This window comes from Meriones unguiculatus, assembly GCF_030254825.1.
Source record: "Meriones unguiculatus strain TT.TT164.6M chromosome X unlocalized genomic scaffold, Bangor_MerUng_6.1 ChrX_unordered_Scaffold_30, whole genome shotgun sequence".
NCBI classification, from domain to species: Eukaryota; Metazoa; Chordata; class Mammalia; order Rodentia; family Muridae; genus Meriones; species Meriones unguiculatus.
Window position 1 is genome coordinate 6008736 of NW_026843706.1, and position 11557 is coordinate 6020292.

General features: G+C 38.1%; 1 pseudogene; it reads left to right on the forward strand.

Annotated features, from left to right (window-relative positions):
* Window positions 1-9679: 9679 nt before the first annotated feature.
* Window positions 9680-10360, forward strand: LOC110543860 (non-histone chromosomal protein HMG-14-like; annotated as a pseudogene).
* The last annotated feature ends 1197 nt before the right edge of the window (window positions 10361-11557 follow it).

Consider the following 11557-nt stretch of genomic DNA (forward strand, 5'->3'; position numbering starts at 1 on the left):
GATATTTAGGTGTATATTGTAAAGAATACATATTTATAGCTCTTTTATTTTACTGATGTTAATTTTAGCTGAAGAAGTTATTTTTACCACCGAGGTTGCCTGTTTTCTTGTTAATGTGTTTAAAGGTATAAATAGTTTACTATAGCAGTTAAACCCAAAGGTCAAAATTCTTCACACATAAACATATCTGGGCACAGGGTCTTTTCTGAGATGAACACTCAACCAAAGACCATGAGAGGATAAAACCTAGAACCTCTGCTCAGATGTGACCCATGATAGCTCAGTAATCAATTGCTTTCCCATAGTAAGGGGAACAAGGACTATTTCTAACAGGAACTCAATGACTGGCTCTTTGACCTCCCCACCTCCCAAGAGAGGAACAGTACTGTTAGGCCACAGAGGAGGACTTTGCAGCCAGTCCTGAAAATACCTGACAAAAGGGAGTCATATGAAAGGGGAGGAGGTCCTCCCCTATCAGTGGACTTGGAAAGGGGCAGGGAGGAGATGAGAGAGGGAGGGTGGGATTGGGGAGGGAATGAGGGATACAGCTGGGATACAGAATTAACAAAATGTAACTAATGGGAAAAATAAAATTAAAAAAAAAAAGAAAAAAAAAAAGGAATACAGCCACTCCTGATGAAGACCTGATAGAATAGGATCAGAGGGAAGGGGAGGAGAACCTCTCTTTTCAGAGAGGTCTGGGATTGGGACACGGGTGGGGAAGAGGAAGGGTGGGATTGGAAGGGGAAGACGGAGGGAGGTACAGGGGGGTACAAAGTGAATAAACTGTAATTAATTGTAATTAATTAAAAAAGTGAAAAATCAAACCCTTTAATCATATATTACATATAACCAGTTTCTTCCAACTTCTTTTTTAAATTTTTATACTGGATTTTTAAAAAGGAAGTAAAAAACATTCAATGGAAAAAAGACAGCATCTTCAACAAATGGTTCCGGTCCAACTGGGTCTCTACACAGAAAACTGCAAATAGATCCATATTTATCACCCTGGACAAAACTAAAGTCCAAGTAGATCAAAGACCTCAACATAAAACCAGACACACTAAATAGGTTAGAAGAAAACTTGGGGAAGAGCCTAGAACTCATTGGTACAGAAGACAACTTCCTGACAGAACACCAACAGCACAGGTCTAAGATCAACAATCAATAAATGGGACCTCATGAAACTGAAGAGATTCTGTAAAGCGAAGGACGCTGTTATCAGAACAAAACGACAGCCTACAGACTGGAAAAGGATCATCACCAACCCTCTATCTGACAGAAGGCTGATATCCAAAATATATAAAGAACCAAAGAAGTTAATAAACAACAAATCAAGCAATCCAATTAAAAAATGGGATACTGAGCTAAACAGAATTCTCTGTAGAGGAATAGAGAATGGCAGAGAAACACTTAAAGAAATGCTCAACTTCCAACCCATTTGTCTTTCTAAGTGAGGACTGATCATCTTACCCCGGGTCCTCTTTGTTGTTTATCTTCTTTAGGGTACAGATTTTAGTATGTTTCTCCTATCTTTTATGTCTAGTACCTACTTATAAATGAGTATATATGGTGTGTGTGTTTCTGCTTCACTCAGAATGCTCTTTTCTAGATCCCACCATTTGCCTGCAATTTTCATGATTTTCTTGCTTTTAATTGCCGAGTAGTATTCCATTGTGTAAAAGTATCACAATTTCTATATCCATTCCTCAACTGAGGGACATCTGGGTTGTTTCCAGCTTCTGGCTAGTATGAAAAAAGCTGCTATAAACATGGTTGAGCAAATGGAGCCTACCACAAAGGGCCTCTGAAAGACTAACTACCAATGTATCAAAGCAGATGCTGAGAATCATAACCAAACATTCAGCAGAATGCAGGGAATCATATGAAAGAAGGAGGAGTTACTATGACCTGGTGAGGAGAGTAGCTCAACAAGAACCAAATATATCTGAGCACAGGGGTCTTTTATGAGACTGTATCTCCAAACAAGGACCATGTATGTTTATAAACTAGAACCCCTGCTTGGATGTAGCCTTTGGTAGCTCAGTATCCAAGTGGGTACCCTAGTAAGGGGAACAGGGATTATTTCTGACATGAATTCAATGGCTGGCTCTTTGACCTCCTCCTTCTGCCCCAAGGGAGGAGCAGCCTTGCTAGGCCACAGAGGAGGACACTGCAGGAAGTCCTGAAGATACCTGATAAGCTAGGGTCAGATGGAAAAGGAGCAGAAGCTCCCCTATAGGAAAGAAGGGGGAGTTAGTAAGACCTCTAGAGAACAGGCACTCCATAAGGAGAGCAACAGAACCAAAATAAATGGGCACAGGGGATTTTCCTGAGACTGATACTGCCACCAAAGACCAAGGTCAATTCATGGATATAACTTAGGACCCCTGCTCAGATGTAGCCCATGAAGCTCTGTATACAATTGTGTTCGTTAGTTAGTAAGGGGAATGGGGACTGTCTCTGACATGACCTCAGTGGCTGGCTCTTTGAACACCCCCCCATCCCGAGGAGGAGCAGCCTTGCCAGGCCACAGAGGAGGACACTGTTGCCAGTTCTGATGAGACTGTATAAGCTAATTTCAGATGGAAGAGAAGAAGGACCCTATCAGTGGACTCGGAGAGAGGCATGTGTGGAGTTAAGGGAGAAAAGGTGGGCTTGGAAGAGAATGAGTGAGGGTGTTACAGCTGGGATACAAAGCAAATAAAATGTAATTAATGTAAAAAATAAAAATTTAATAAAAAAAGAAATGGTGTTGTGTAAATGGTGCTATATTCTTATTTTTCTACCTTATTTCATTGTCTTTGGTACAAATATGTTGTTCTATCTTGTTTCATTTCTACTTCACATAAAGGAGAGATATCTGGAAGGAAGGAATGTTATTCAAGAAAATGTTTCCATTGAATTGGCCTGCAGGTAAATCTGTAGGGCCTTTCCTTGATTGGTGATTGATATGGGAGAGCCTGGCCCATTTTGGGTATTTGCATCTCTTAGCATATGTTCCTGAGGTTGAACAAGAAAACAAACTGAGTAAGCCCTAGGAGCAAAGCCAGGAAAGCAGCATTTCTCTGTGAAATCTGCTTCAATTCCTTCCTCTAGGCCTTGAGTTCCTGTTCTGACTTCTCTCAATGATGAACTGAGATGTGGAAGCTTAAGCTAAACAAACCTTTTCTTCTCAATTTGCTTTTTGATCAATCTTTTTAATCATAGAAACAAAAACCCTACCTGAGACATACAATTTCAACCATATTTTCCACCTACTCTACATGCAAAAATGTTTATTAAAAATACAGTAGAGATATAAAAAGAAATATAGTTCCATATCTATAGCACTTCTATCTATCCAGAAAATCAGAAAACAAACCTCATGCATATACCACCACCACCATACCAACTTGTTCTTCTTTTTAAAAAGATTCGTTATTTTTTTTTAATTATTTTTTACTTGTGTGACTATTTTGCTTGAATGTATGCGTATCATATATGTATCTAGTGCTCATGGAAATCTAAAGAGGATGTCAGATCTCCTGAAATATGAGTAATGAATGGATGTGAGCACCAAACTCAAGTTGTCTGCAAGAGTGGCAGGTGCTCTTAAATGCTGAGCTTACTAGTAAGCTAAAACATTCAGCTAGCTTTATCAGAGCAGTTTGATCAAAGTGTTAAATGGTAATAGGAACAGAAAACTGTACTCCTTTGTTTATTAAAAAAATTTCAAGGAGGCAATGCCATTTGGCCTAAATTATGAAACAGAATTCACTTATGTGCTAAGAAAAAGAGGTATCATATGGTAGAACTCAACCTTGCTGTGCTCACATTTAGAAGGAAGTCACTTGCTAACCTGAATATGTAGCATTCAGTTCTACTAACCATCTCCTCTGCTTTCCTGGCTTTATATCTGCTAGGTGAGTCTAGGTATTCATGTGGCTGGGTATATTATAGTGGAACAATCATGGCTATTTTCCCACCATGAGGATTTTCTTTCTCACCTCCTACTTAACTACATATTCTGCCTTCTAGAAAAATTCTGAAACGTCAACTTCTTGGTCTCAGCCTCCCATGCTATTGATGTGTGTAATATAACCATGGCATGTCCTAAGAAAAACATTGAAGAAGGGAAAAGGTATTTGTATACTTTTGTTTGTCAGCCTAATCTTTGATGGCTTAGGCCATCTCTCCAGGCTGAAATAAATATTAAAAAATATATTTTACTCTTTCAAGGTAAAAAGACACAAGCAAAAATATAACTGATAGCAGGTGAGACAATTCAGTGTGTACAGCCATCTCTCACCAAGCTTGACAAATTTAGTTCAATCCATAGGTTATGGTAGAAGGAGAAAACCAACTCCCACATGTACTCTGATGTACACACACACACACACACACACACACACACACATAGGCTCTCACACACACTAATAAAAATTAAAAAAAAAACAACTAACAACCACTTGGCTACATGTCATGGATTATATGCAGATGTGACATTTATTGTATTTATTAATTAACACTCACTATCAACTAATAACACTGAAAAGGAAAAATCTGTATTCTGACTATATATGATACTTTTAGCAATAACTGAATGGTATCAAGAAATGATTATGTACCATTACCAAAAGCCTTTCCTTTCAGACCACTACAGCATTATGGACTTGTTGTCTAAACTATGCTTAACACTGAAAGACTGAGTGCTAGATATATGTAACTTTGTAACAATTTACTAAATAATTTTGTAATTGTGAAGAGGAGTGTTGCTTAGTTCATTTGGAATCAGTCACTTTAGAGTATAATATTTAGAAAATTTAATGAGTATCTAATATTATGATATGTTATTAGATGTTTGCATATTCCCAAGAATAATACATACTTATTATACTTACTGTATTAGATTGGTTGAGACACTAACAATGGCACCAGAAAGGGTTGACTATGAAAGATTGTTTACAACACTAAAGCAATAAGGCTTATTAATCTATAGTTTCTTCAGGAGAAGCATAAAAGTCAAAGCTGAATTGTAGCTTATACTATGGACAGTTCAAAAGAGAACAGGCTATAGCACCTATTTTCTTTTAGTCATGGCTATAACAAGCAGAGACTTGGCTAGGTTTGTCACACTCTGCTGTTGTCATAGGTCATTTTCTTATTAACTAGCTCTAATGTCAGAGCCCTCTGGAGGTACCCCTGTGGGCAAGTATGGAGGACTGTCTCTCTAAAACAAGTGTAAATCATTAATCTTTAAGTAATGAGTAATTGATGGTGAAAAGATGGTACAAGCAATTCCCTATCTCTCCTTGGATCTGTGCCGAAAAGCCAACACTGTCAATCAATATATTTCACATATTTCATACTTTAGTCATTGGTCAGTAATGAGCATGTACATTTCTTACTTTATCAGAACAATTCATGGCCATTTCACCTCTGTTGGAATTAATTTTCACAACACAAGTAACAGAACAAACTGAACAGTAATATCATAGGCGGGCATGGGAGCATTAGCAGGCCTTCTGGTGTTGGTCTCCTTGGTTTGCCTGTGGTATATATGCAAGATTAGAGTCTCACAACAGTGTAATGCAGCCATGACCATTCAGGCCTTTACAGCCATTGAAGCAGGACAGTCTCCCCAAGCATGGCTGGCTACCATAAAAAGCTAAAATGTTACGCTCAGGATGCAAGGCTAAGCACTGCACTCAGGGTCAGCCGCTTTCGACCCAGAGAAGAGCATGTCTGATTGCATGTGGGTTGATGCCTCAGGTCCCGCCTCTGAGAAAAAGGTATCGGACGGGTCTGATGCTCTTTGGGTGGATGACACCTAAATGAACATCAGTACAAAGTCCCAATTTATTTCTAATATCAGAGATCAGACCTCTACTCTTGCCTGATGCTCTAAAACAAAAAGGGGGAACTGCAGAGAGCTGCATAATGCCGCGCCTTAAAGATGGAGCTTGTTTCCACCTTCCACCTTCCAGATGGTGAGTGCTCTCTGTCACGAACAACTCCACATTTGGCTAAGGCCGAGGATCTGGCTGGCTTCCATGTATGTGGACCTATCTGCATTGCCCACATGGCACGCTGGGGTTGGCTACCCAGAGGCTATTTAAGCTATGGGCTGGCTTTCCCCAGGGTCAGATGATTGTTCAAGGTTCCTGAATAAACTGCATTGAAAAAAAAATGCAAAACTCAAATAAATTGATAATATAAACAAAAAAAGATTATTGTTTTGCTTTTAATCAAAATATGTATCTATCAATAACATCTTAAGCAAGGTGTTTTTAAAATTTCTAAAACCAAATAAAATATTTTTTCAGACAAAGCCTTTTAGATATACAGAATTATATAATGTGTAATGATAAATTTTATTGCTGGTTCTTAATATATTATGGCTTTTCCTTACATATATTGGATTTAGGACCACTTTACACATTAGAGAATTATTGAAGATTACCCAAAAGATTTTGTTTTAATGGGGATATTTGTTAATATTTTTATTTGAAACTAAAGAAATTTCTTATATTTTGAATACATGTAATGAAATATAAGAAACACTGAGAAGAAAGTCATTGCAATGTTCTGAAAATATCTTGCTTAACAAAAGGCAGTTGGATTTTCATCTATTCTAAATTTATTGTATTGTAATGTGTTTCCTTGGTTAAAATACATGGACAAAATATATTTCTCATAGATAAGCATGTGATAAAGGGAGAATTATTTTCATAATCATTTAAGGTAATTTTGAATATTCTTCAATATTATTCTGTAACTTCACACACACACACACACAAAAACAAAAATAACAAAAAACAAAACAAAAAAAAAACATTCCATATAAGATGGCTTGGGTAATATGAACAAATTTTAGTGGATTTTTTAAGTCATTTCTGATAAGATCCATTGATATGTCAGGACATTTTGATTATCTTTTGCACACATGTGATGTGTTTTTTGAATTAGTTACTGAAAATTTTTGATTCACTGGACATCAGTATACAACATGAAACTATTTTCGCAAATAACACCATTGTTCTTATCAGAAAAGTTTTCAAGTATCAAGGCACGTTAAAGTTTTTAATGTATTTGCAAGGTTTCCAAAGTTTAATTTTGCACGAAATCTCATTTTTCTTTGGCTATAGATGTTCTTAACTGTTTTACTGTACATATCAGAATCCCTTTGATCATTTTGAGAAAATGTCTTTTAAGTACCCAAGTCTAAATGACTATTACTTATATGCCAATATTTCTTTCAAGTGAAAATAATACTCTATCACACACACATACTCTCACAAAAATAACCAAACTCCAGTTCACAAACGACTGCATAAATACTTTTCCCTGAGATAACCACTGTAGTTCAATATAAAATATGGTGCTTCATAGTAACCATTTCTAAAAAAGAAAATGCCAGGTTATATCCATACATGGTCCTTGGTGGAGTGTCTGTCTCAAGAAAGACCCCTGTGCCCAGATATATTTGGTCCTTGTGGAGTTCTTATCCTTTCCTTGTCATACTAGCTTCCCCTTCTTTTATATGATTCCCTGCATTCTGCCGAAGGTTTGGTTATGAGTCTTAGTATCTGCTTTGATATACTGCTAGGTAGAGTCTTTCAGAGTCCCTGTGTGGTAGGCTCCTGTCTTGTTACTTGTTTTCTACTACTTCCAATGAACATCATATTTGTCTTCCTAAGTGAGGATTGATTATTTTACCCTGGGTCCTCTTTCTTGTATATCTTCCTTAGGTGTATAGATTTCATTATGTTTGCCATATCTTATAGGTCTATATGAGTGAGTATATACCATGTGTGTCTTTCTTCTTCTGGGATATTTCACTCAGAATTGAACCTCTGTTTGGATGTAGCCCATGGTAGCTCAGTAACCAATTGGTTTCTCATAGTAAGGGGAACAGGGAGTATTTCTGACAGGAACTGAATGGCAGGCTCTTTGAACTCCACACCCCCCAAGGGAGGAGCACTCCTGCTAGGCAACAGAGGAGGATTTTTTGCAGCCAGTCCTGAAGATATGTGATAAAACAGGGTCAGTTGAAAGGGGAGGAGGTCCTCCCCAATCAGTGGACTTGGAAAGGGGCGGGGAGGAGATGAGGGAGAGAGGGAGGGATTGGGAGGAAATGAGGGAGCAAGATACATCTTGGACACAGAGTTAATAAAATGTAACTAATAATAAAAAATAAAAATTAAAAATAGAAAATTCTAAAGGGTATTTAATCAAGATTTTTTTTTTTAATGCCCATCTGCAATTCTTTTTTTTTTTTTTTTTTTTTTTTCAATGCAGTTTATTCAGGAACATTGAACAATCCTCGGACCCCGGGGAAAGCCAGCCCACAGCTTAAATAGCCTCTGGGTAGCCAACCCAGGCGTGCCACGGGGGCAATGCAGATAGGTCCACATACATGGAAGCAAGCCAGATCCTCGGCCTTAGCCAAATGTAGAGTTGTTCCTGACAGAGAGCACTCACCATCGGGAAGGTGGAAGGCGGAAACCAGCTCCATCTTTAAGGCATAGCATTCCGCAGCTCTCTACAGTTCCCCCTTTTTGTTTTAGACGCATCAGGCAAGAGTAGAGGTCTGATCTCTGATATTAGAAATAAATCAAGATTTTTAATTAATATTTTATTGCTTTTCGTAAGACACAACTAGGTAAAACTATCATAACTATCATGACAGTTTGTGTGTGTGTGTGTGTGTGTGTGTGTGTGTGTGTATTCCTAGAGAGGAAACATAGGGCTTCACATATACTACCTTCATGTTCTTACTGCTAATTCATATATACTAACTTTTTCCCGGTGAGACACAAACAACTGCCTATTCACTCAAGATGGCGGTGACAGAACAACATATGAATTACCAAAGTCCAACTTTATAATATAAATTATTTAAATAGAGCATAAGTATGGGATTAATTAGAGGACAAAACCGCTACATGACTTCATCTCAAAAATCTCACCCCAGTGGATCTTCCTCCCTTAGGTACAGCTGAAACACCATTGCATACTGTCAAACCAGTGGACCTCTCTCATCTTCCTGAAAAATACTCCAGACAGCAGAGAAAGACAGAAGTACAGACTCTAGGAACAAACAGTGAAGGTTATGAATAACCAGGTGGGCAGAGGTTAGCGTAAGAACACAAAAAACAAAAATGAAGACATCATGGCTCCCTGGTGGGAGCCAAAACCAGTGGATATTTTAATTCAGTGGAAACACAGGAAAATGACTTTAAAACTATGCTTATACAGGTATTAAAGGCACATAAAGAGGATATGAACAAATCTCTCAGGGAAATAGCTATCCAACTGGAGGCAAATAAAGTGGAAATGAACAAAGCTCTGAAAGAAATACAGACAAATATAGCCACACAAGTGGATGCACAATTAGTAACATATAGAGAGGAAATGATCAAAAAAATAGAAGCCATCATAGAAAGGGAAAACAGAATTAGAAGCAAAAAAACAAAACAAAACAAAAAAAACACAAACAAAGAAAACCCTTGAGCTAGAGAATTTAGAGAAAAGATCAGGAACCACAAAGGTAAGCAACTCCAACAGAATACAAGAGATGGAAGAGAAAATGTCTGGTGGTGAAGATACACTTGCAGAAATTGATACTTCTCTCAAAGAAAAAGTAAAATATGAAAAGGCCCAAACACACAACACCCAAGGAATCAAGAATTCCATGAAAAGACAAAACCTAAGAATAATAGGCAGTTCTTGCATCAGCGGTCAGGCAGCACAGCAGCTCCTTGGCAGGCTTGGCATTGCTCGTCTCCCATCCCACACAGCCACGCTGCCCAAGAGGAAGGTTAGCACAGATGGAGTGGCGAAGATGGAGCGCAAACGCCGCTCAGTGAGGCTGTCGGCCAAGCCTGCACCCGCCAAGGTGGACGCCAAGCCGAAGAAGGCCGTGGGGAAGGATAAATCATCAGACAAAAAGTGCAAACAAAAGGGAAGAGGGTAGCAAAGGGCAAACAGGCTGAAGTGACTGACCAGCAAGCTGCAGATCTGCCTACAGAAAATGGAGAGACAGAGAACCAGAGTCCAGCCTCTGAAGGAGAAGGGAAAGAAGCCAAGTCCAACTAACCATCCATCGTGTATGTCAGTGGTCCTTGCCTCCCTTCTTGTATAAACCAGAGGAATATTTTTATCAGTTATTTTGTAAATGCGAGTTTTTTAGTAGCTCTAGAAACATTTTTAAGAGGTTGGGGAGTCCCACCTCATCCCATTTTTTAAGTGTAAATGATTTTTTAAGAGGTTAAATCATTTGCTGGTTGTTTATTTTTTGTACAACCAGAAAATAGCAGGATACTGAATCAGGAGAGGCTGTGACTGTCTCGGGGGACACCATAACATTCCGTAGAGTGGCTAGTTTTATAGCCTACAACACAAAGCATACTAAACAGCAATTTGGAGTCTCCATCTGGCATTCCTGTCTGGAATATTTTCAGTTATATCCGGTCTCGTTCCTGTTTCCTAAGAAAACCACTCCCTGTCCCTTGCCCTGTCAGAATGTAATGTCTCTGGTCATGGCCATCCATTTTCCTAACATTGGTGATAATGTGCTGTGAAAGATGGAAATGCTGTATGTACTATATGGGGCATAAAATTGTGGGTCAGTGGAATTGAGGATTATGAATATTTGATTGTTATGTGAAGTCTTAAGGAAAACTTGTCAAATTTGAGTCCTGAACCTCACTGTAATAAATTCAAAGAGACTATACGTGGCTCTTCATTTAGGTACATGAACACAGTATATGGCTCTTCATTTGAGTATGTGAACACAATGTGTGACTTCAAAGTTTGGGTACTCTGCTCCTAAGCCAATAAAATCTCAGTTGTGAAAGAGTGAAAAAAAAAAAGATTCCAGGCTCCAAGGTTCAAAAGAATATTTTTAAGAAAATGATAGAAGAAAATTTTTCCAACTTAAAGAAACAGATGTCTATAAACATCCAAGAAGCCTACAAAACACCAAATAGACCAGAAAAGAAATTCTTCACATCACATCATAGTCAAAACACTTAACCTACAGAACAAAGAAAAAATATTAAAGGCAACAAGGGGAAAAGGCCGACTATCATGTAAAGGTAAAACTATCAGAATCACACCAGACTTCTCAACAGAAAGTATGAAAGCCAAAAGGAACTGGGCAGATGTCATGCAGACCTTAAGTGACCACAGATGCCAACCCAGGCTACTAAACCCACCAAAGCTTTCAATCAATATAGATGAAGAAAGCGAAATATTCCATGACAAAACTAAATTTAAACAATATCTACACAACAACTCAGCCCTACAGAAGACGATAGAAGGAAAACTCCAATCCAATGAAAATAACTACGTAATAGAAAACATAGGATACAGACAACTTTCACAAAAAAATAAATAAATAAAAGGAAACAAGCAATGAATCACAGGAACAACACCAACTCCACAATAAAAGGAACTAACATTCATTGGTCACTATAATCTAACAACATCAATGGACTCAACTCTCCAATAAAAAGACAAATACTAACAGAATTGTAGCAGAAACAGGATCCAACATTCTGCTGCATCA